General features: G+C 46.5%; 5 non-coding genes across 5 annotated transcripts; all 5 read right to left on the bottom strand.

The window, feature by feature from the left end:
• Nucleotides 1–683: 683 nt before the first annotated feature.
• Nucleotides 684–755, bottom strand: trnae-cuc (transfer RNA glutamic acid (anticodon CUC)). Its single transcript has one exon. It is a non-coding gene; the product is annotated as a tRNA-Glu (tRNA).
• An 8,115-nt stretch (nt 756–8,870) lies between these two features.
• Nucleotides 8,871–8,942, bottom strand: trnaw-cca (transfer RNA tryptophan (anticodon CCA)). Its single transcript has one exon. It is a non-coding gene; the product is annotated as a tRNA-Trp (tRNA).
• A 3,762-nt stretch (nt 8,943–12,704) lies between these two features.
• Nucleotides 12,705–12,776, bottom strand: trnaw-cca (transfer RNA tryptophan (anticodon CCA)). Its single transcript has one exon. It is a non-coding gene; the product is annotated as a tRNA-Trp (tRNA).
• A 3,997-nt stretch (nt 12,777–16,773) lies between these two features.
• trnan-guu (transfer RNA asparagine (anticodon GUU)) lies at nt 16,774–16,847 on the bottom strand. Its single transcript has one exon. It is a non-coding gene; the product is annotated as a tRNA-Asn (tRNA).
• A 6,540-nt stretch (nt 16,848–23,387) lies between these two features.
• trnae-cuc (transfer RNA glutamic acid (anticodon CUC)) lies at nt 23,388–23,459 on the bottom strand. The gene has a single exon. It is a non-coding gene; the product is annotated as a tRNA-Glu (tRNA).
• Between the last annotated feature and the right edge of the window lie 1,141 nt (nt 23,460–24,600).

The raw sequence follows: 24,600 nt of genomic DNA on the forward strand, positions 1-24,600 counted from the left end.
GGAATAATACTGTCCTTTGGCATACAGCCCTGTTCACATCCATTAACATCAACGTGACCAAAGAAAACTGAAGACACTACTTGAAGAACCAAAGACACAAACACCAAACCGCACCAACTTCATCAGCAAAGATAACACTGTCAAGTTCGTGGAGCTGTGCCTTACCTCCCACTTCCTATTCAGTAACAAGAGTAACAAACAAATCAACAGAGCACCCATGAAACCACCAATATCAGGATTCCTAACAGAAGCAATAATGCAGAGTTTCGAACAAACAGCCCTTCCAAAGATCCAACCCAAACTTTGGGTCGGCTACAGTGATGACACTTTTGTCACCACAACGTGAAACAACTTAGAGGAAACCGACAACACCATCAACAATCTCCTTACTGGCATAAAATTCACAAAAGAGGAGAACAACAAAAAGTGTTGTTGTTCTAGATGTCACAGTAGAGCGAACAGTCAATGGTAAATTCAAAACAGCGTCTACAGGAAACAACACACGCGAACCAAGTACTTCAGCTGCAGACGCAATCATCCCAACACGAACAAACAAATCTGCATCAGGATGCTATTTCAACGAGCTACTTCACATTGCAGCACGCAGGAATGACGAAGATCAAGAAACAACGATACAGCGCATTTAAGAAGAATGGATAGCCTGCAGACCCGGGGAAAATTGCTTCCCTGACCGGGAATCGAACCCGGGCCGCGGTGGTGAGTGCGCCGAATCCTAACCACTAGACCACCAGGGAGACATAGACCTGTTTTGTAGCTCTGCTGAAAATTGCCTCGCTGCCTTGGAATCGAACCCGGGCTGCGGGAGTAAGAAGACTTTCACCGGTACATCCATCAATGTAATTTTTTTGTAACCATTGCTCCCGATGCGATCTCTATAACATTGGGGAGATTGGAGAGTCAAGTCACTTCTCCGGGACACCCGCACCAATCAACCCCATCGCCCTGTGGCCTAACATTTCAATCCACCCTCCCACCCTGCCAAGGACATGCAGGTCCTGGGCCTCATTCACCGCCGCTCCCTCCCCATCCGAGGCCTGGAAGAAGAACACCTCATCTTCCGCCTCAGAACACTTCCACCCCAGGGCATCAATGTAGATTTCACCAGTTTCCTCCTTTCCCCTCCCCCCACCTTACCTCAGTTCCAACCTTCCTGCTCAGCACTGACCTCATGACCTGTCCTCCTTGCCAATCTCCCTTCCCAACTATCCGCTAAACCCTCCTCTCTGACCTGTCTCCTCTATCCCCACCACCATTCACCTATTTTACTCTTTGCTACCTTCGCCCCAGCACACCCCCCCACCCAAATTTATCTCTCCACCCTGGAGACGTCCTGCGTCTATTCCTGATAAAGAGCTTTTGCCCGAAACTTCGATGTTCCTGCTCCTCGGGTGCTGCTTGACCCGTTGTGCTTTTCCAGCACCATTCTGATCTAAACTCTGGCTTCCAGCATCTCCAGTCCTCACCTTTGCCGACCCAATAAACCCAGTGTGCCGATTTCTCATCAACACATTGACACAAGCAGACACAACTTGTGCAGAAAACCTAGCCACATTACCTTACATTAAATACATCTGTTAAATGGTGTCCAGACAACTCAAACCTCTCAGCATCATGGTAGCCCACAAACCTACCAACACACTTGAACAGCGGCTAATGAACCTGAAATACCCAATACAAACAACTAGCAAACGAATGTTAGTTACAAAATACCATTCAAGGAAATATACACATGAACTCTGCCGCACAGTTATCTGTGGCAAGAAATGCTGGAATGAGATAAGGAAGATATTTTCAGCCAAAAAGAATCGACACTGAATGGTCAACCATTTACAATCACCCTTTGTTAGCCCAGGATGGAAGATCCGAAGGGATGAACAGTTTTCTTATTTTCGGAAGATTCACAAATATGAGACTGGGTTTTGGTGTTTGTTCCCTTTCCATTCCCAGGATCAGTGGGTTGGGGCAGTGAGTTGAAGAAAGTGAAATGTGCCCGTGAGCAGCGTGTGGGGCTATTTCAGCTTCCCCTCCTCTGACAGCGCTGTGACGTGACTCTGATGTTCTCAGGGACACTGACTGACGTGAGACAGTGAAAAGTGTCTCGTTCCCGCAGATCGGGAATTCAAACCGTTTGCCGGCTTCAGGACAATGAGAAAGATTAATTGGGGTGTGTGAAGAAGCTGTGAGCTGCATTTCAAACAGGTAGGTGGAGTCAGATGCGTCATCCATTGCGCCCTGGCCCTGTGTGTATCTAACGCCACCATGCTACAGAGTTCTGACGTTAACACGGACATGCGCAGCAATGGGAACAGTCACAACCAAAGATAATCAGCGTCACTGCTTCCCTTCCACAGTCCCAACTTTGTGAAGCAGTATCTTTCACTGGCAAAGGAAACACCCTTGTCCTCAGGTGTTGCTTCATTTCGATCACGATTTCCAGCCCCACTGTTCTAGTCTCATTTCCAAACACTTGGCTCATAGCCTCAAAAGAAGCTCTGCGGGTATCTGCTTGTTCCACCCGAACAGGCAGTGGGTTGCAGATTCCCACCAGTCCCAATGTGAGTGAAATATCTTTCGCCCTCCACTGATTTGAATCTTAAAGAAAAAACCGGGGAACAGTCTCCCTTTCATTTTGACGACATTTCCAATTTTGTAGTCGGCAGGGGTCACACCTGCCTGGGGAAACCGCAATAGATTTCACGTCCGTCGCATTCACCACTCTGCCCACGAATAAAGACCCACACTGACAGCTTCATTTCCCAGGTCTCTCTGCCTGTGGAGCTGAGAAAGAGTGAATTATTGCTGGGTTTGTTTGAATCCAATCACTTCACAGGTTACGAAAGGGTTAAATATCGGCAAATGGAGAGTCTGGTTGTTTCACACCGAAAGATGAAATGAACTTTCAGTTAAAAGCAAAAACAGAAATTGCAGGAGCAATCAGCAGATCAGGCAACATCGGTGGAAAGAGAATCAGAGACAATATTTCAGAACTCTGTTTTCTCCCACAGGTACTGCCAAACCTGCTGAGTTTCTCCAGCAGTTCATCTTTCTGTCTCGGATTCTCAGCATCCGCAGTCCTTTACGTTAGAAATTAAATCATTTCAGCCTCATGTGCAGGAATGAGAATCATTTCAATTTCCCAAAAAATCGGCAGAGATTTCAAGGCATTTGGGAAAAAAGTAAAAGTGACATTAGGAAGAACATTTTGGCACAAGGAGGGTTTCGGATACGTAAATCTCTGTCTGACTGTGACAAAGAGGCAGATTCACGTACACAAAAGGGAATTCTGTGGTCATGTTCAAAGTAACAATGTGGAGACTTACAGGGAGAAGGTAAGAGAATGATACGAATAGAGACTCTTATTTACTTGCTGTGTAGAACCAGCAGAGCTAAGGTGGGCCTCCAAATGCGCTGTGACACGTGTTGTGATTCAGAGTGAACTCACAGTTCGGCCAACGGAAGGTGGGAATTTAGAAAAGTTTATATTTACACAGTCTCCTCACATCAACGCAACAGCAAAATGGTTTAATAATCCGCCAATGCAGAGAACCCGATTCCTGGAGATGGGACAAACAGCTGGTTCAGGGATACCAGTCCACATTGCTCTCTTTGCCACCAGTTCAGAGGGAGAACATTGGATGGCCAAAGGAGTGAATGACGATCTGTGTCAGAGGGTGACTAACTGTTAATGGAGACTGTTGCTGGCTAACGATAAGTCACGTGTAACAGCAGAAGATGTAAAAATGAGGCCTCGTGTGGGTGTGGTCGGGGTCAAGGGCATGGGGGAGTTCGGGTCCGAACAATATTGAACTCGATGTTGAAGACTTGATGGCTACAGGATCTCCAAGTGGAAAATGAGGCGTTGGTCTTCAATCAGGGGCTGAACTTTGCTGGAATACTGCTGCATGCCTGAGACAGAGAAGTAGGCCAGGTAACAGGGTGGAGTGTTAAAGTGACAGGCAACCAGAAGCTCAGGGCCTTTTTTCGGCAGAACCGAGATATTCTGCGAAGCAGTCACCCAGTTTATGCTTCATGCTACTTTGGGGAAACCACACTGTGAGCAACGAATGCAGTAGACTAGTTTGTGACAAATGTACAGGTAAAGTGCTGCTTCACCTGGAAGGTATGTTCGATCCCTTGGATATTCAGGATGGAGCAGGTAAATGGGCGGGTGTTACACATTCGGCGGTGGCAGGGGAAAGTGCCTTGGGACAATGGGAGGTGGGTGTGGGGTATTGAGAGTGAGGGAAGAGTGGACCCGAAGTGTAAGCCCTGCCCATTTACCTCCTCTCATATATAAATCCGTGAAGTTGAAAGAACACGCCATAGAATGATTCAGTACCACGTGACTCAAGAACTAATTCGTGTTCATGTTCCGGGGCCAGCACCATTATTGCGTCACAGCAGCTGCAGGCCATCACCGGGGGCTCGCCCTATGACGTCACGGTGCGACTGGAAGTCCCCGGGACAGTTTATTAAAGAAACCTCCCTGTGGGTCAGGGCAGCCCTGCATCGGGAAGCACTGGGATGGTCAATCACTATCAGTTTACATGGGGAACACATCTCCACATTACACAGCCTCGAGGCAAATTTCCCTTCCTTTTACTTAAAGTTCAAGAGCACTCAAACCGAAATTCCCAAGGTACGTTTGGCAGAATTCCTTCCAGGTGTTCGCTAAATATATCTATGAGCACTTTGTTAAAGTTTGAACATTGCGAGTGTTGAAATTTTGTGCTTTTGAGCGAAATCACAGTTCGGAAAAACAGAATGTGGGAATTTAGACAGAGTTTATATTTGTACAACGGCGATATGTCTGCGGGTGTGTGATGGGAGCATCACCCAGAAGGGAAACCATCTCTCCTATTCACTCAATGTCGTCTTTAGCAGCTTTCCCGTCTAACGGCGCACTGTTCTGCACCTCGCCTTCTCATCTCTTTCACAAAAAACTTCGACATAAATATTTCACATTGATATACTGGCCCAATGTGCACAGTTGAGATGACAGCCTCGTGGAGGTCTGACTGGTCTTCTGTTGTTCTCTGTATCCTGTGTTGAGGAGGGCAATGCTTATCACTGGTCACTCCGGTGTTACAGAAAAGTTTAGAAACAAAATGTTTTAAATTTCTGCCAGTAGAGAGGACCCGGGACAAACAGCAGCAGGGAGACAGAGTGAGAAGCAGCTGTTCTGGAAACTCTTTGCCGCTTGCAATTCTCAGAGCAATGTCAAATGTATTTCACACTGAGCAAGACTCAGCTGGCTGAAGAGGAACAGCGGGGGTGCTTGCGCAGTGTCTGTGTTGCTCGTTGGTCTCTGGGTATGATTCGCGGTTTGGGTCTTCTATTGTGCAGGCTTGCAGGAGATTCAGGGTTCGAATCTCCAATGAGCCTGCGTTTCCTGGTTTGTGCAAGAGTGCCCGCTTAACTTTCTCAAAACCCACTCTTGCTAAAGTAGGTTGGGCTGCTTGGAGTACAAATTGAGCAGAAAGCAAGGAAGTGAAATGATGGAATATTGCGCTGACGTCAGTGGTGCCGTGTTTAGGGAATGTTAGCGATGAGGGCAGATTGAAAAATTGGGACAGCTCTCCTCGGAGAACAGAAGTTTGAAATCTGGCGTGTTTGAAGTTTTCCAAGTCATGCGGGGTCCAGACAGAGCAAGTAAAGCAGTTAAAATGCTCCCACACCTGAAAGGATCGGCAGAGTTTGAAAGTCATGAGGAAAAGAACTACAAGAGAGATTAGGAAGGGTGAGGTTAGGGTCAGCAAATCTCCTGACATTGACAAAGAGGCAGATTCAATAGACGCATAAGGGAATTCGCTGGTCATGTTTAAAGTAACAATGTGCAGAAATACACGGAGAAGGCAAGCGAATGATACGAATAGAGACACACGTTTACTTACTGTGTCGAACCAGCAGAGCGAAGGTGGGCCGCATGGCCTCCGTCTGCGCTGTGACACATGCTGTGACTCAGAATGAAATCACAGTTCGACCAACACAATGTGGGAAGTGAGAAAAAAGTTTTTATTTACACAGCCTCCATACGTCTGCGCACCAGCATATTACACGACAGCAGTGGAGGTCATTGACATCAGTCTGGAACGTGCATGCCGCGTGCCCGACGAAAGGCTGAAGGGACCTGGGGAAAACGGGAGCGGGCTGGGTCAATAACGCAGAGATCGATGGGTTGAAACCATCCTCTGCTGTTGTTCGATGTCTCTCTGAGCAGTTTCCTTTTGTAATGGTGCTGTGCTCTGTTCTGTATCTTGCCTTTGCACCTACTTCCTGAGTGTCTGAATGCCCTGTATCATACCGATACACTCGCGAACCCCACACGGTTCAAGTAACATGCTTTTGGAGGTCTGAGTGGTCTTCTCCTGTTCTTCATCAGTTTCCTATGAACTGATTCGCAAAACCACTTCTCTGAGATGCCAATGAGCTGATAAAGTTGAAACGCATGCCTTGCGGTTTCGCCCAATCCCTGCAGTAATTCGCCACGCCGGGCCGGACGTGAATGACAAGACGATCAGCATGTCAGAAACTGTATCACCATTCAGACACAGTCCCTTACTATTAGGACAGATATCACTGATTGTGAATCACCTCAGAGAGAGACAAGTGGCAGACAGTCGCGGTGGACTCGATGGGCTTAACAGCCTCTGTCGGCGGGAGAATTGCAAGTAGAAACGAAATGGTTCAATTATCCACCAGTGGAGACAGCCCGGTTCCTGGGGACGGAACAAACAGCAGCGTCCTGGGAGCAGGGAGGCAGAGTGAGAAGCAGATGTTCTTGAAACTCTCTGCTGCTTGTAATTCTGGGAGCAATGTACAATGTATTTCGGACTGAGCAACTCCCAGTTGCTTCAGGAGCTGGGCGCGCACATGGTCTCATTTGTCTCATTGGTCTCGGGGTATGATGCCAGTTTTGGGTTTTCTAGCTTATACAGACGGGTGGGAGGTGCCGGGTTCCAATCCCAGGCGAACCCTCATTTCTTAAATTGACCTGAGCAAAGATGCCGGATCAGTTTTTTCAAAAAGCCGCTTTGTTAAATCAGATCGGACTGCCTGAATTAGGGATGGGACAGAGGGACCATTGCAGTGAACACGGCGAAGGGAAACACTTGCTCAAAGTGAGAACAAGTCTTGCAGATTTCTCGCCGGCGCAATCCGAGTCTGAATGAATCCTCCACCTGTATTACGCTCAATTCTGAGGGTGATACTTCAGGAAGCGGGGAAGTGAAGTGATTGCAGACGGCGCTGAACAGGTTGAAGTGAATGGTGCCGTGTACGAGGAATGTCAGTCATGAAGGTAGATTGGAAAGTTGGGGCAGTTGTCTTTGGAGAACAGAAGGCTGAAAGCTGGCCTGATTGAAGTTTTCCACATCATGAGGGTTTTAGACAGAGGAAATAATGCAGTGAAAATGCTCCCAGGCCTGAAAAGATCGAGAACAATTTGGCAGAGATTTAAAGTCATCAGGAAAATAAGCAAAAGTGACATTAGGAAGACCGTTTTCGCACAGGGAGTGGGGTCAGTAAGTCTCTGTCTGACAGTGACAAAGAGGCAGATTCAATGGACACAAAAGGGAATTCGGTGGGCATGTTCAATGTAACAATGTGCAGATTTACAGGGAGAAGGCGACAGAATGAGACACTTATTTACATATTGTGTTGAACCAGCAATGCGAAGGTGGGCTGCATGGCCTCAGACTGCGCTGTCACACATTTTGTGATTCTGAGTGAAATCGGAGTTAGACCAACAGAACGTAGGAAATTTGACAACGGGTATATTCTGCCCAACAGGATATTCCATCACAGCAATGAAGGTGTTTTGACATCATTCTCGAAGGTACATTACACAATGCAGATTCAAAACCGAGTATTCCTTTGAATCACTGAGTAATTTGTTTACAGTTATTCAGTTGAGGTGAGTGGAGTTGCACATTGGGAGCCACTCCAGTTGATCTGTCGAAGCCGTTTTCTCCTGTGTGATAGTCCCACCAGCACTCCAATTTGCTGTGCTTCCAGTCAGTAGATGCAGATTACTGTCCCATACTGAGACACGGGCCACGATGACCCAGCTGTGGTGACAAGCTTGTGAAGGTCTGAGTGCTCTTCTCCTGTTCTCTGTCGGCCTCCTATGATCCGAATCATCAAACCTCTCTTCTCCGAGATGGGAATAAACTGGTGAAGGTGAAACACATCAGTTGCGGTGTGTTCCATGCGCAGGAGGCCCTGCAGTAATTCCCCACGCTGTCTCACACAGCAGCATCCTCTCGGTGAATTACGCTTGGCAAATAAAAACGATTGAACCAAATCAGTGTCCTCCATTGGATTTTACTGACACCGTTTATAAAATTCAGGCTCACCGTTAATGTGGAGAGAAGCCGTCAGACTGTAGTTTCCGCTCCTTCTGTTGAATAAAGATCATTTTAACTGTGTCCAGTGAGAGGAAAGGATTTGCTGTTGGTGGGAAACATTTCTATCTGAACTCGTTTGTCACTCTGCTATGACAGAAGGAGCTGGGACCTCCTGATAGATTGAAACACAAAGCTGATAATCTCTAGATTATGTTGTAAAAATATCGGTATGTTTTTCACACCGCGCTGTCACCAACTGAACGAAACGGCTGTGTGTTTGAATCGCGTGATGATCAGTTTGTGTTTTACGTCTCACACTGGGGGGAGCTGAGCATTTACCCAAACACTGGGCACACCACCTCCCTGATTCAGTGTTCACAAATCAAACTGACAGAAAAGCTTTACTGTGATCGAAAGTTTCCGGAAAGAAGATTTGGCTCAACAGAAAAACGGAGTAAACATACTCCTTCCTTGGTTTGAAACATAAATGGTCGACTTCAGTGAGCCTGATGTGATTTGAACACGCAACTTTCTGATCTGGAGTCAGACGCGCTACCGTTGCGCCACAAGCTCACGAATGGCCCGCTGTCTCTATTCATGATTAAAGGAAATGATCGCACTTCAATGATTTTACGTTTTGAGTAGCAACGGAGATCAACAGTTCATGTCTGTTCTGTTCCTCCCCCCTCTCTTTCTGTCTCTCGAAACAATTTCCAACTCTCTCTCAATAAAAATCTGAAAGAATTGCGGATGCTGTATATCAGAAACAAAAAAAAACAGGAGTTGCCGGTGACCCTTCCACAGAACTGATGGTGATTGGGAAAATGTCGGTTTATATGCAGGAGATATTGTGGGAGGAAGGCGGAGATCAGGACAGAGCCCAAAGCGAAGGAAGAACTGTTGGACAGAAAAAGGAGTTGATAACGATCTGCGTGGGAGGGTGAATAACTGTTAATGGAGACTGTTCGTGGCTAAGTAGTGTGGAATGACAGACGATGTGATAACAAGGCTTGGTGTGTGTGGGAGGGACGAGGATACCATGGAGTTCAGGCCCTAGAATTATTGAATTCGATACTGGGACCGGAGGGATGTATGGTCCCCAAGTGGAATATCCGGTGCTCTTCGTTCTGCTGGTGCTGAGCTTCACTGGAACAATACAGCAAACCTGAGACAGAGATATTGGCCAGGGAACAGGGTGGGGTGTGGAATTGGCAGGCAACTGGAAGTTCAGGGTCTTTTTTGTGGGCAGAGCGTAGATGTTCTGTGCAGCAGTCACCCAGTTTATGCTTCGGTTCCCCAATATAGATGAGACCACATTGTGAGCAGCAAATGCAGTAGACTGGTTGTGGGAAGTGCAGGTAAAGTACCACTTCACCTGGAAGGTAAGTTTGGGCGCTTGGCTAGTGAGGAGGGAACAGGTAAATGGGCTGGCGTCACACATTCGGCAGTTGCAGAGGAAAGTGGCGTTGGACTATTGGGGTAAGAATGGGGGTAGGGTTGATGGGAATGAATGAAGTGTGGACCCAAGGCATAACTCCTGCCCATTTACCTATCCACCAAAAAGAGGAATATGTTAAGTGTGTACAAGGAAATTTTCTAATTCACAATGTGGATGTACCTACTGGAGAGGGTGCAAAACCTAAGGGCCATCAACCCCAATTCTATTAACATTAGAATCGTGATTGAAAATAATATATCAGATCTAAACGTTGAAGTTCTAAATTGGAGGAAGATTCAGGTATTAAGCAAGATCTTACAAAAACTGATTGGGGGCAGATGTTCGCAGGTTGCTGGAAAATGGGAAGCCTTCAGATATGAGATAACAAGAGTCCAGACAAGTATATTTCAGTTAGGGTGAAAGGAAAGGCTGGAAAATGTAGGGAATGCTGGATGACTAGAAAAAATGAGATTTTGGTTAAGAAAAACAAGGAAGCATATGTCAGGTATAGACAGAGAGATCGAGTGAATCCTGAGCGTATGAAGGCAGTACAAGCATACTTGAGAGGGAAATCATGAGGGCAAAAAGGGGGCATGAGATCGCTTTGGCAAATAGAGTTAAGGATAATCCAAAGGGTTTTTATAAATACATTAAGGACAAAAGGATAAAAGGGAGATAATAGGGCACCTGAAAGATCAGCAAGGCGGCCTTTGTGTGGAGCTGCAGTAGATGGGGGGGTGGGGGGTGGGGGGGTGGAATACTGAACGGATATTGTGCATCAGTGTTTACTGTGGAGAAGGGCATGGAAGATATAGAATGTGAGAAAGTAGATGCTGACATGTTGAAAACATGTCCATATTACAGATGAGAAATTGCTGGATATCATGAAATGCATAAAAGTGGATAAATCCCAAGGACCTGATCAGGAGTACCCTAGAACTCTGTGGGAAACTAGGGAAGTGATTGCTGGGCCTCTCACTGAGATATTTGTATCATCCATAGTCACAGGTGAGGTGTCGGAAGGCTAGAGAGTGGCTACTGTGGTGCCAGTATTTAAGAAAGGTGGCAAGGAAAAGCCAGGGAACTGTAGACCGGTGAGCCTGACATCCGTGATGGGCAAGTTGTTGGAGAGAATCCTGAGAGATAGGATTTACATGTATTTGGAAAGGCAAGAATTGACTAGGCATAGTCAGCATGGCTTTAAGCTCGGGAAATCATGTCTCACTAACATGATTGAGTTTTTTGAAGTAACAAAGTGGATTGATAAGGGCAGAGCAATAGACGTGATCTATATGGACTTCAGGAAGGCGTTCATCAAGGATCCTCATGGGAGACTGGTGAGCAAGGTTTAATCTCATGGAAGCTGAAAATGTGTTGCTGGAAAAGCGCAGCAGGTCAGGCAGGATCCAAGGAGCAGGAGAATCGATGTTTCAGGCATGAGCCCTTCTTCAGGAATTCATGGAATGCAGGGACAACTAGCCATTTGGATACAAAACTGGCTCGACGGCAGAAGTCAGAGGGTGGTGATGGAGGGTTGCTTTTCAGACTGAAGGCCTGTGACCAATGGTGTGTCAGAAGGATTGATGCTGGGTCCCCTACTTTTTGTCATTTATATAATGATTTGTATGTAAACGGAGGAGGTATAGTTAGTAAGTTTATAGATGACACCAAAATTGGAGGTGTAGTGGACAGCAAAGAAGGTTACCTCAGATTGCAACGGGACCTTGATCATGGGCCAATGGGCTGAGAAGTGGCTTTTGGAGGTTAATATAGATAAATATGAGGTGCTGCATTTTGGAAAAACAAATCAGAGCAGGACTTTTACACTTAATGGTACGTTCCTTGGAAGTGTTGCTGAACAAAGAGACCTGGGAGTTCAGGTTGATAGTTCCTTAAACGTAGAAACGCAGGTAGATTGGATAGTAAAGAAGGCTTTTGGTGTGCTTTCCTTTGTTGGTCAGAGCATCGAGGATAGATGTTGGGAGCTCATGTTGCCACTGTACAGAACATTGGTCAGGCCACGTTTGGAATATTGCATGTAATTTTGGTCTGCTTCCTATTGGAAAGATGTTGCGAAACTAGAAAAGGTGCACAAAAGAGGAGAACAACAAAAAGTGTTGTTGTTCTAGATGTCACAGTAGAGCGAACAGTCAATGGTAAATTGAAAACAGCGTCTCCAGGAAACGACACACGCAAACCAAGTACTTAAGCTGCAGAAGCAATCATCCCAACACATACAAACAAATCTGCATCAGGATGCTATTTCAAAGAGCTATTTCACACTGCAGCGCCCAGCAACGGCGAAGATCAATAAACAACTGTACAGCGCATTTAAGAAGAACGGATAGCCCGTAGACCCGAATTCCTGATGATAGGCTAATGCCCGAAACGTCGAATTTCCTGTTCCTTGGATGCTGCCTGAGCTGCTGCGTTTTTCCAGCAACACATTTTCAGCTCTGATCGCCAGCATCTGCAGACCTCACTTTCTCCTCGATAATTTTAACTGTGTCCAGTGAGAGGAAATAATTTGTTGTTGGTGGGAAACATTTCTATCTGAACTGCTGTCACTCTCCTGATAGATTGAAACACAAAGCTAGGTGTCTCTGGATTATGTAATAAACTTATCGGTATTATGTTATTCACACCGCACTGTCACCAACTGAAAGAAGCGGCTGCCCAGAGATAGACGGCTGTGTTTAAATCCAACGATGAACTGGGGGAGCTGAACATTTACCCAAACACTGGGTACACCACCTCCCTGACACAGTGCTCACAAATCAAACTGACAGCAAAGCTTCACGTATTATTGAAAGTTCCCGGAAAGAAGACTGGGCTTAACAGATATCCGGAGTGAACGCAATCCTTTCTTGATTGTTAATATAAGGAACTGATTTCAATGAGCCTGACGTGATTTGAACACGCAACCTTCTGATCTGGAGTCAGACGCGCTACCATTGCGCCACAAGCTCACGGAGAGCCTGGGCCCTCTATTCATGCTTAAGGGAAGTCATCGCACTACAATGATTTTACGTTATGAGTAACAATGGAGATCAACAGTTCAGTCTGTTCTGTCTCTCCACCTCTCCTTCTGTTTCTCAAAATAATTTCCAACCCTACCTCAATAAAAAGCTGAAAGAACTGTGGATGCTGTATATCAGACACAAAAAACAAACAGTAGTTGCCGGTGACCCTTCCATAGAACTGATGGTGATTGGGAAAACGTTGGTTTATGTGCAGGAGATATTGTGGGAGGAAGGCGGATGCAGTAAATGATAGATCAGGACAGAGCCCAAAGCGAGGGAAGAACTGTTGGACAGGAAAGGGAGTTGATAACGATCTGCGTGGGAGGGTGAATAATTGTTAATAGAGACTGTTCGTGGCTAAGAATAGGTAGTGTGTAATGACAGACTATGTGACAACAAGGCTTGGTGTGTGTGGTAGAGACGAGGATACTATGGATTTCAGGCCCTTGAATTACTGAATTCGATATTGGGACCGGAGGGATGTATGGTCCCAAGTAGAATATTCGGTGCTCTTCGTTCTGCTGGTGCTGAGCTTCGCTGGGACAATACAGCAAACCTGAGACAGAGATGTTGGTCAGGGAACAGGGTGGGGTGTGGAATTGGCAGGCAACTGGAAGCTCAGGGCCTTTTTTGCAGGCAGAACGTAGATGTTCGGGGAACATTTTCCTGACCCCATTGAAAGCACACATTGTCAAAGCGGAGGAAGAGCAGCAAATAAAGCGCTCCTGGATGGGTTCGAACCACCAACCTTGCGGTTAACAGCCAGGAAAGTATTACAAGCATTTTCGACAAGTGATACAGGGGACTGGGAAGAAAAGTATTATAAACTGTGAACAACAAAGTTCTGGAGTACAACACTTACATTCAAACACCAAAAACATCCAGGTCCTGATTAATCAGATTGCATTGTGGTGCTTTTCTGCAAAAAATCCTGCGTGGGGAAACTGACAATATGTTGCCAAAATCTCTTCCAAGTGTACGCCGGGCTTCTTTTCCAGGGATGAGAAATTTCTATTGTGGGGAGACATTCCCAAGGTTGGGAATGTTCGCTTTGGAGCAAAGAAAGTTAACTGGACATTTCCTGGGGCTGTTGGTAATGATGGGAGAAGAAGCGGTGGGAATGGGCAGATTAATAATCAGAAGAACCAATAGCCACTGACCAGAGTCAGTTACCAGAGGACAGGAATTGAAGTTCTTGAATGAAAAGCAGCACTTGTGCCTAATACACACAGAGAATACTGCAGAAAGCCAACAGGTCGAGCAGCATCCGTGGAAAGGTAAACAGAGCTGACGTTTTGAGTCTGGTACGTTGTTTGTTCAGAACTCGAGTTTCCTGCATGGAAATCAATTCCCAGACATGAGAAAACGGGACTTTATTGAGACGGGTTTTGTGAAGTTTGAGCGATAATGCAACCAACAGGAAGTCATTTAAAATCGCCAGCGAAGAAAGCATAGTCAGCAGGTTACCACCATGGGCGGGGGGAGGCGGGGATGGGGGAACCCCAAAGGATCTCTACTCCAGCTCTTTAAGTGTTCAGCCACAACTACACGTCCAAAGTTGTGGTCTAAAATTTCTCATGGAATTGCTCGAACAGGAAAGGTAGTACTGGACTTGTCCTGTCCGCGCCATAGTCCCAACGTATCCTGTTCCCCTGGATTTGATCAGGACAGAGGAGGCTGATGGGAGATCGAATTGAACTACACACATTGATGAGGGACAGAGCGGGTGGGAAGGATCCATTTCCGTGCGTACGGAGATGAATAATCAGGGCCGAAAATAAGGAGCCACTTCAAGAAATTTGGGATTCATTCAGCAAAGCTAATGTAGAACTGTTCACAGAAAATTGTGATGAAAGTCTCTCGAGTTATTTTGATGGGAAGTGTTCATGATGCTAATACAATCGAAAGGATGAAGGTACATTGGTAAATGTATTTGGTGACAGGTCTGTTCTTACCCTGTGAGCGAAACCTAGATCTGAAGGAATAAAAGGAACATTAACAATATCGATCTGAAATTGGATACGTGACGAGAAACAGAGCCATTATTGACAGTTGGCTTTTGAATTGGAGAGGGTTTCTCGTGAAATTAGCTTGAGGCTTGAGGTATGCAAGGTCAAGATAACTGAGGTAAAAGACGGAAATGCTATCCTCATTAGCAGACAGTGAAAGGATTACAAGACGTAAATTAAGCATTTTCGACAAGTGATACAGGGGACTGGGGAGAAAAGTATTATAAACTGTGAACAACTAAGTTCTGGAGCACAACACTTACATTCAAGAACCGAAAACATCCAGACCCTGATTAATCAGATTGCATTGTGGTGCTTTTCTGCAAAACATCCACTTGCAATATCCGACAAAAGAGTGACAAAACCCATCCCTGTCAGCCCAGGATAGAAAATCCAAAGGGATGAAGGTTTGCTTATTTTCTGAAGATTCACAAAACTAAGACTGGGTTTTGGTGATTGTTTCCTTTCCACTCCCAGGAGCCGCAGTGGTTGGGGCGGTGAGTTGGGGAAAGTAAAATGTGCTGAAAGTGTGTTGCTGGTTAAAGCACAGCAGGTTAGGCAGCATCCAAGGAATAGGAAATTCGACGTTTCGGGCATATGCCCTTTCCTGATGAAGGGCATATGCCCGAAACGTCGAATTTCCTATTCCTTGGATGCAGCCTAACCTGCTGTGCTTTAACCAGCAACACATTTTCAGCTGTGATCTCCAGCATCTGCTGACCTCATTTTTTACCCGAAAGTAAAATGTGCCCGTGAGCAGCGTGTGAGGCTATCTCAGCTTCCGCTGTGACTTGACTCCGATGTTCCGAGGGACATTTATTGACGCGAGACAGTGAAAAGATTCTCATTCCCGCAGATCGGGAATTCAAAGAGTATGCCGGCTTCAGGACAATGAGAAAGATTAATTGGGGTGTGTGAAGAAGCTGTGAGCTGCATTTCAAACAGGTAGGTGGAGACAGATGCGTCATTCATTGCGCCCTGGCCCTGTGCGTATCTAACGTCACCATGCTTCAGAGTTCTGACGTTAACACGGACATGCGCAGCAATGGGAACATTCACAAGGTCAACAACCAAAGATAATCACCGTCACTGCTTCCCTTCCACAGTCCCAACTTTGTGAAGCAGTATCTTTCACTGGCAAAGGAAACACCCTTGTCCTCAGGTGCTTCATTTCGATCACGATTTCATGTCCCTCACTGTTCTAGTCTCATTTGCAGACACTTGGCTCATAGCCTCAAAAGAAGCTCTGCGTGTATCTGCTTGTTCCACCCGAACAGGCAGTGGGTTGCAGATTCCCACCAGTCCCAATGTGAGTGAAATATTTTTCCCCCTCCACTGACTTGAATCTTAAAGAAGAAGCCGGGGAGCAAGCTCCCTTTCTTTTCGACGACATTTCTCATTTTGTAGTCGGCAGGGGTCACACCTGCGTGGGGAAACCGCAATGGGTTTCAAGTCCATCGCATTAACCACTCAGCCCACGAATACAGAACCACACTGACAGCTTCACTTCCCAGATCTGTCTGCCTGTGGAGCTGAGAAAGAGTGAATCATCGCAGAGTTTGTTTGAATCCATTCACTTCAGTGATTCGAAAGGGTTAAATATCTGCACACGGCGAGTCTAGGTGTTTCATCGCAAAAGATGAAATGAACTTTCAGTTAAAACCAAATCTAGAAATTTCAGGAGGAACGGGGAAGGTCAGGCAACATCTATGGAAAGAGAATCAGACACAGCATTTCAGAATTCCGTTTTCTCCGACAGGTGCTGTCAAACCTGCCGAGTTTCTCTTTTTTTGTCTCGGGTTCTCAGCATCCGCAGTCCCTTACGTTACACCATAACACAATTCGGAAACCCCTTTGTGGAGGAGGTTTCCGTTTGGATAACATTCGCCTGACCCCATTAAAGGGCACACAGCCGCGAAAAGCAGCGTACTAGACACCCCTGGGTGGGTTCGAACCACCAACCTTTTGGTTAACAGCCAAACGCGCTGACCACTTGCGCCACAGAGACAGGCGATAGCGGGAACTGCGGCATCGCTTAGGGGAGGCTAATAGTGAATTCATAATTCAGCCTGCCCCGCCTAGAATTACAGTTGTCGTCTATCACTTTTACTTTTCCTCAATAATGCCTGGGACATTCATTGTGGAGACACCGGGGAGAGTCCGATCCCACCCTCTGCAGAAAGAGAGGGGGGAGAAACAGAACAGACATGAACTGTTGATCTCCGTTGTAACTCATAACGTAAAATCCTTGTAGTGCGGTCACATCCCTTAAGCATGAAAAGAGGATGCTAGTGTCCCGTCAGCTTGTGGCGCAACTGTAGCGCGTCTGACTCCAGATCAGTCGGCTGCGTGTTCAAATCGCATCAGGCTTACTAAAAGTCTGCTTCTTACATTTCAAATCAAGGAATGATTGCGTTCATTCCCGATATCTGTTGAACCAAATGTTCATTGTGGAAACTTTCGATCACACGTGAGGCTTTGCCGTCAGTTTGATTTGTGAACACTGTGTCAGGGAGGTGGTGTGCCCAGTGTTTGGGTAAATGCTCAGCTCCCCCCAATGTGACAATGAAAACACAGCCGCTTCGTTCAGTTGGTGACAGCGCGGTGTGAATAACATTATACCGATTTTTTTACAACATAATCTAGAGATTACCAGTTGTGTGTTTCAATCTATCAGGAGGTCCCAGCTCCTCCTGTTGCAGCAGAGTGACAGCGAGTTCAGATAGAAATGTTTACCACCAACAACAAATTCTTTCCTCTCACTGGACACTGTTAAAATTATCTTTATTCAACAGAAGGAGCGGAAACTACAGTCTGACGGCCCCTCTCCACATTAACGGTGAGCCTGAATTTTATAAACGGTGTCAGTAAAATCCAATGGACGACACTGATTGGGTTTAATAGTTTTTTTTTTGCCAAGTGTAATTCACCGAGAGGATGCTGCTGTGTGAGACAGCGTGGGGAATTACTGCAGGGCTTCCTGCGCATGGAACACACCACAACTGATGTGTTTCACCTTCACCAGTTTATTCCGGTCTCGGAGAAAGGAGGTTTGATGATTCGGATCATAGCAGGCCGACAGAGAACAGGAGAAGAGCACACAGACCTTCACAAGCCTGTCACCACAGCTGGGTCATCGTGGCCCGTGTATCAGTATGGGACAGTAATCTGCATCTACTGACTGGAAGCACAGCAAGTTGGAGTGCTGGTGGGACTATCACACAGGAGAAAACGGCTTCGACCTATCAACTGGAGTGGCTCCCAATGCGCAACTCCGCTCACCTCAACTGAATAACTGTAAACAACTTACTCAGTGATTCAAATGAATACTCGGTTTTGAATCTGCATTGTGGCATGTACCTTCGAGAATGATGTCAAAACACCTTCATTGCTGTGATGGAGTATCCTGTTGAGTAGAAGATATCCCATTGTCAAATTTCCTACGTTCTGTTGGTCCCACTCCGATTTCACTCAGAATCACAAAATGTGTGACAGCGCAGACTGAGGCCATGCAGCCCACCTTAGCTCTGCTGGATCAACACAATATGTAAATAAGTGTCTCATTCTGTCGCCTTCTCCCTGTAAATCTGCACATTGTTACATTGAACATGCCCACCGAATTCCCTTTTGTGTCCATTGAATCTGCCTGTTTGTCACTGTCAGACAGCGACTTACTGACCCCACTCCCTGTGCGAAAACAGTCTTCTTAATGTCACTTTTACTTACTTTCCTGATGACTTTCAATCTCTGCCAAATTGTTCTCGATCCTTTCAGGCCTGGGAGCATTTTCACTACATTATTGCCTCTGTCTAAAACCCTCATGACGTGGAAAACTTCAATGAGGCCAGCTTTCAGCCCTCTGTTCTCCAAAGAGAGCAGCCCCAAACTTTCCAATCTCCCTTCATTGCTGACATTCCTCAGAACGATACCATTCACTTCAACCTGTTCAGCGCTGTCTGCAATCACTTCACTTCCCCGCTTCCTGAAGTATCACCCTCAGAATTGAGCGTAATACAGGTGGAGGATTCATTCAGACTCGGATTGCACGGGCGAAAAATCTGCAATACTTGTTTTCACTTTGAACATGTGTTTCCCTTCGCCGTGTTCACTGCAATGGCAGCTTTTGCGCCGTCCCTAATTCAGGCAGTCCGATCTCATTTAACGAAGCGTCTTTTTGAGAAAATTGATCGGGTATTTTTGCTCTGGTCAATTTAAGAAAAGATGGTTTGTCTGGGATTGGAACCCGGGAACTCTCACACGTCTGCATTCGCGAGAAGACCCAAAGCTAGAATCATATGCCAGACTAACGAGCCAACAGCCATGGGTGCAGCCACCTCCTGAAGCAGCTGTGACTTGCTCAGTACGAAATACATTGTACATTGCTCCCAGAATTGCAAGCAAGGAAGAGTTTCAAGAACATCTGCTTCTCAATCTGTCTCCCTGCTCCCAGGACGCTGCTGTTTGTCCCGTCCCCAGGGACCGGACTCTCTCCACTGGTGGATAATTGAACCATTTTATTTCTCCTTGCAAGCTTTGCTGGTGGAAGAAGGAGCCCACACGCTCTTCTGCTCTCTCTCACAAGTTGTTGAGGCAGGATAAGTCAGTTACAGAAATGCATAGGAAATGGGCAACTTTGAGCTTGTTCCAAAGGTCCTGTTAATGGAGAGACCGAAAGATGCTGTGTTGTCGGGGCCGAGAGAAATGGAGACCCTTCCCTCAGGTAAATTGGTATGAGTGCATTTTTGTGCAGCCTGCTTGGTGTTCAGAATTTGTCTTGACACAGCAATCCTACAGAGAGTCTTTTATTACACGGGCGTCGGTTTCTTTACCGCAGGAAATGGACAAAAACAACATGTGTTTCAACTTCACCGGTTCATTGCCATCTGAGAGAAGAGGTTTAACACTTGAGATCAGAACACACCGACAGAAAACTGGACAACACGACTCAGAGCTCCACAAGCGTGCCAGAATAACTGTGTAAATTTGACTTGTGTATCGATGTGACACATTGAGCTCAGATACACGAAGTTTTGGGAAGCAGATGACAAGGTAAAGGAGAGAGCAGAGCGCCGTTATAGGGGAAAGCTGCTGAAGACGACATTGAGTAAAGAAGTGAAAATGGTTTCCCTTCTGGGTTGTGATCCCAACATGCACCCGCTGTGCCATTCTCCTGCATTGCACGGCAGCTTTCCCGAGTACTCAATGAAAAGTATTCAGCTTTTCATTTAGCGTGTGTCTTGCACGTTCGAGAATGAAATCAAAAGATCTTCACTGCTGTAGTGTCATGTGCTGTTGTGCAGACATATTGTCGATGTGCAAATATAAACTCAGGGGGTAATGTACACTGGAGACTCTGAGCCAGCTGAAACTTGCTCAGCGTGAAATACATTCCACATTGCTCCAAGAATTGCAAGCAGCAAAGCATTGCCAGAACTTCTGCTGGTCATTCTGTCCCCGTGGCGCTGATGTTTGTCTCCTCCCCAGGAACTGGACTCTCTGTACTGGCGGATAATTAAGCCATTTTGTTTCTACTTGCAAGCTGTTCTGGGGTGAGGGAAGAGTCCATTCGCTCTTCTGCTGTCTCTCTCAATCACTTGAGGTGAGAGAAATCACTTACACTAATGCGTGGGAAGTGAGTAACTTTGAATATGAATTTCCTCCAAAGGTCTATTATCGGAGAGATAGAAAGATGCTGTGCTGGCGAGACAGAGAGAAATGGACACCAAGCACTCTTCCCTCATGTAAACTCATATGAGTACATTGTTGTACAGCCTGCTTGGTGTTCAGAATTCGTCTTCATGCAGCAAAATACAGAAAGTCTATTGCAAAGTGGGTACCGCTTTCTTTGCTGCGATCGCGCAGCAGTTAACATCTGAGCCTCAAGTGTCCCAGATGAAGAGAATCCGAGTGAAACCTTCACTCACTGAGAGTCATCCCCACGGCCCTGAGCTGAGGGACTGCAGGCAGTCCAACACGGAAGGGACGGTTAAAAATGAACCAGTTTTACTCCCTCAGCCTCTCTGTCCCAGAGACAGGCAGTGGGACGGCATAAACACGTTGCACCATTCTCGCGCAGACAGAAGCCGTTCAGCCCATCGAGTCCACGGCGACTCTCTGCCACTTGCCTCTCTCTGAGGTGATTCACAATCAGTGATATCTGTCCTCATAGGAAGGAACTGTATCTGAGTGGTGATACGGTTTCTGACATACTGATCGTCTTGTCATTCACGTCCGACCCGGCGTGGCGATTAATGCAGGGAATGGATGGAAGTACAAGGCATGCGTTTCAACTTTATTAGCTCATTGGCATTGAGAAGAAGTGGTTTTGCGAATCAGTTCATAGGAAACCGACGAAGAACAGGCGAAGGCCACTCAGACCTCCAAAAAGCATGTTACTTGAATCGTGTGAGTTCCCCGAGAGTATCGGTATGATGCAGGGTATTCAGACACTCAGGCAGTAGGTGCAAAGGCAAGATATAGAATATAGCACAGCCCCCGTTCAAAAGGAAGCCGCTCAAGGAGACATTGCACTACAGCGGAGGATGACTTCAATCCATCGACCTCGGGGCTATGAGCCCAGCACACAACCACTACGCCACTCTGCTCCTACATGCCGAGAGTTTTCCACAGGTCCCTTCGAGACTGATGTCAAAGATCTCCACTGCTGTCGTATCATATGGTGTTGCGCAGATGTATGGAAGCTGTGTAAATATAACCTTTTTCCTAACTTCCCACATTCTGTTGGTCGAATTGTGATTCCATTCTGAATCACAGCATATGTCACAGCACAGACGGAGGCCATGCGGCCCACCTTCGCTCTGCTCGTTCGACACAGTAAGTAAACGTGGGTCTCTACTCGTATCATTCTCTTTCCTTCTTCATGTAATTCTGCACAGTGTTACTTTAAACATGACCACCGAATTCCCGTTTGCGTCTATTCAATCTGTCTCTTTGTCAGTGTCAGTTAGGGATTTACTGAACGCAACCACTCCCTGTACGAAAGCGTTCTTCCCAATGTCACTTTTAGTTCTTTTCCTCATGACTTTAAAACTCTGCCGAATTGTTGCCGATCCTTTCAGGCGTGGGAGCATTTTGACTACATCACTTTCTCTGTCTAAACTTTGCATGACTTGGAAAGCTTCAACCAGGCCAGATTTCAAACTTCTCTTCTCCGAGGAGAGCTGTCCCAAATTTCCAATCTTGCTTCAGTGCTGACATTCCTTAAATACGGCACCACTGACGTCAACGCAATATTCCATCATTTCACTTCCTTGCTTTCTGCCCAATCCTACTCCAAGCGGTAAAAACAATGACTGCAGATGCTGGAAACCAGATTCTGGATTAGTGGTGCTGGAAAAGCACAGCCGTTCAGGCAGCATCCGAGGAGCAGTAAAATCGATGTTTCGGTCAAAAGCCCGCACTTTAGCGAAGGTACTTTTTGAGAAAGTTAACCGGGCACTCTTGCACAAGTCAGGAAACGCAGGCTCGTCCGGGATTTCGCGCAAGTCTACGTAGTAGAAGACCCAAAGCGAGAATCATACCCCGAGACCAACGAGCCACACCGAGAGCACACAAGCACCCCCGCTCCACCTCTTTAAACAGCTGAGTCTTGCTCAGTGTGAAATACATTTGACATTGCTCTGAGAATTGCAAGCGGCAAAGAGTTTCCGGAACAGCTGCTTCTCATTCAGCCTCCCTACTGCTGTTTGTCCCGGACCCAGAAACCGGGCTCCCTCCACAGGCAGAAAGTTAAACCGTTTTGTTTCGCAACTTTTCTCTGACACCGGAGTGAACCTTGATAAGCATTGCCCTCCGCAACATAGGGTACAGAGAACAACAGAAGACCACTCAGACCTCCACCAGTGTGTCATCTCAATTGTGCACATTGGGCCAGTGTATCAATGTGAAATATCTATGTCAAAGTTTTTTGGGCAAGAAAAGAAAAGGCGAGGTGCTGAACAGTGCGCCGTTATACGGAAAAGCTGCTAAAGACGACATTGAGTGAATAGGAGAAATAGTTTCCCTACTGGGTGATGCTCCCATCATGCACCCGCAGACATATCGCCGTCCTGCAAGTATAAACTCTGTCTAAGTTGCGCCATTCTGTTTTTTTCGAACTGTGATTTCGCGCAAAAGTACAAAATGCCAAGACTCACAATGTTCAAACTTTACAAAGTTCTCAGAGATATATTTAGCGAACACCTGGAAGAAATTCTCCCAAAAGTACCTGGGGAATTTCGGTTTGAGGGCTCTTGAACTTTAAGTAGAATGAAGGGCCACAAGAAAAATTAAATTTAAACTGTAAAACACACGTCACCGCGTCTACAAACAGACACTGCCAAGCAGCCCCGACCTGCTCCGCAGAAAGAGTGAAGACTGTTCACTCGCATTGTAGCTGCAGAAGCAATCCTCCCAACACATGCAAACAAATCTGCATCAGGATGCGATTTCAACGAGCTACATTGCACTGCAGCACCCAGGTACGATGAAGATCAATAAACAACTGTAAAGCGCATTTCAGAAGAATGGACAGCCTGCAGAAAACTGCTTCTCTAACCGGGAATCGAACCCGGGCCGCGGCGGTGAGAGCGCCAAATCCTAAACACTAGACCACCAGAGATACATAGAGACATTGTTGTAGCTCGGCTGAAAATGGACTTGCTGCACGGGAATCAAACCCGGGCTGCGGCAGGAAGAAGACTTTCACCGGTACATCCATCAATGTAACTTTTTTGTGTCCATTGCTCCCGATGCGATCTCTATAACATTGGGGAGACTGGAGAGTCAAGTCACATCTCCGAGACTCTCCTGCGCGCCTTTATTGGAAAAAAGCGCGGAGTGGACCCGGAAGCTGGTGTAGCGCAGGAGAGTCCCGCAGATGTGACTTGACTCTCCAGTCTCCCCAATGTTATAGAGATCGCATCGGGAGCCATGGACACAAAAACTTACATTGATGGATACAAGAACAATTAAATTAAAACTGTAAAACACACGTAACTGCGTCTACAAACAGACACTGCCAAGCAGCCCCGACCTGCTCCGTCGAGAGAGTGAAGACTGTTCACTCGTTTGTAGCTGCAGAAGCAATCATCCCCACACATGCAAACAAATCTGCATCAGGATGTCATTTCAACGAGCTACATCACACTGCAGCACCCAGGTACGGTGAAGATCAATAAACAACTGTAAAGCGCATTTCAGAAGAATGGACAGCCCGTAGGCCAGCTAAAAACATCTTCCCTGACCGGGAATCGAACTCGGGCCGCGGCGGTGAAAGCGCCAAATCCTAACCACTATACCACCAGGGAGACACAAAGCCACCCTTGTAGCTCTGCTGAAAATGGCCTCGCTGCCCGGGAATCGAACCCGGGCTGCAGCAGTAAGAAGACTTTCACCGGTGCATCCATCAATGTAACTTTTTTGTGTCCATTGCTCCCGATGCGATCTCTATAACATTGGGGAGACTTAGAGTCGTCACATCTGCGGGACTCTCCTGCGCGCCTTTATTGGAAAAAAGCGCGGAGTGGACCCGGAAGCTGGTGTAGCGCAAGCTAACCTGGGTAGGTTTTTCTTCCTATAAATGGGAGCAGGAGAGTAACCCGAGGCACTACAGGGGTAGTCCCTCCCACCCGCCCTCCTCCTCTAAACTTATAATAAGATCCGTTATGGTAAGCAGGTAAGTGCTGCATTTTGCTTGTTCTATTTTTCAGACCTAGTTTTCTTTAAAGGTTACTTTCAGAGGGATGGCAGTGAAGACAGTG

Source organism: Hemiscyllium ocellatum, assembly GCF_020745735.1.
Source record: "Hemiscyllium ocellatum isolate sHemOce1 chromosome 27 unlocalized genomic scaffold, sHemOce1.pat.X.cur. SUPER_27_unloc_5, whole genome shotgun sequence".
NCBI lineage: Eukaryota > Metazoa > Chordata > Chondrichthyes > Orectolobiformes > Hemiscylliidae > Hemiscyllium > Hemiscyllium ocellatum.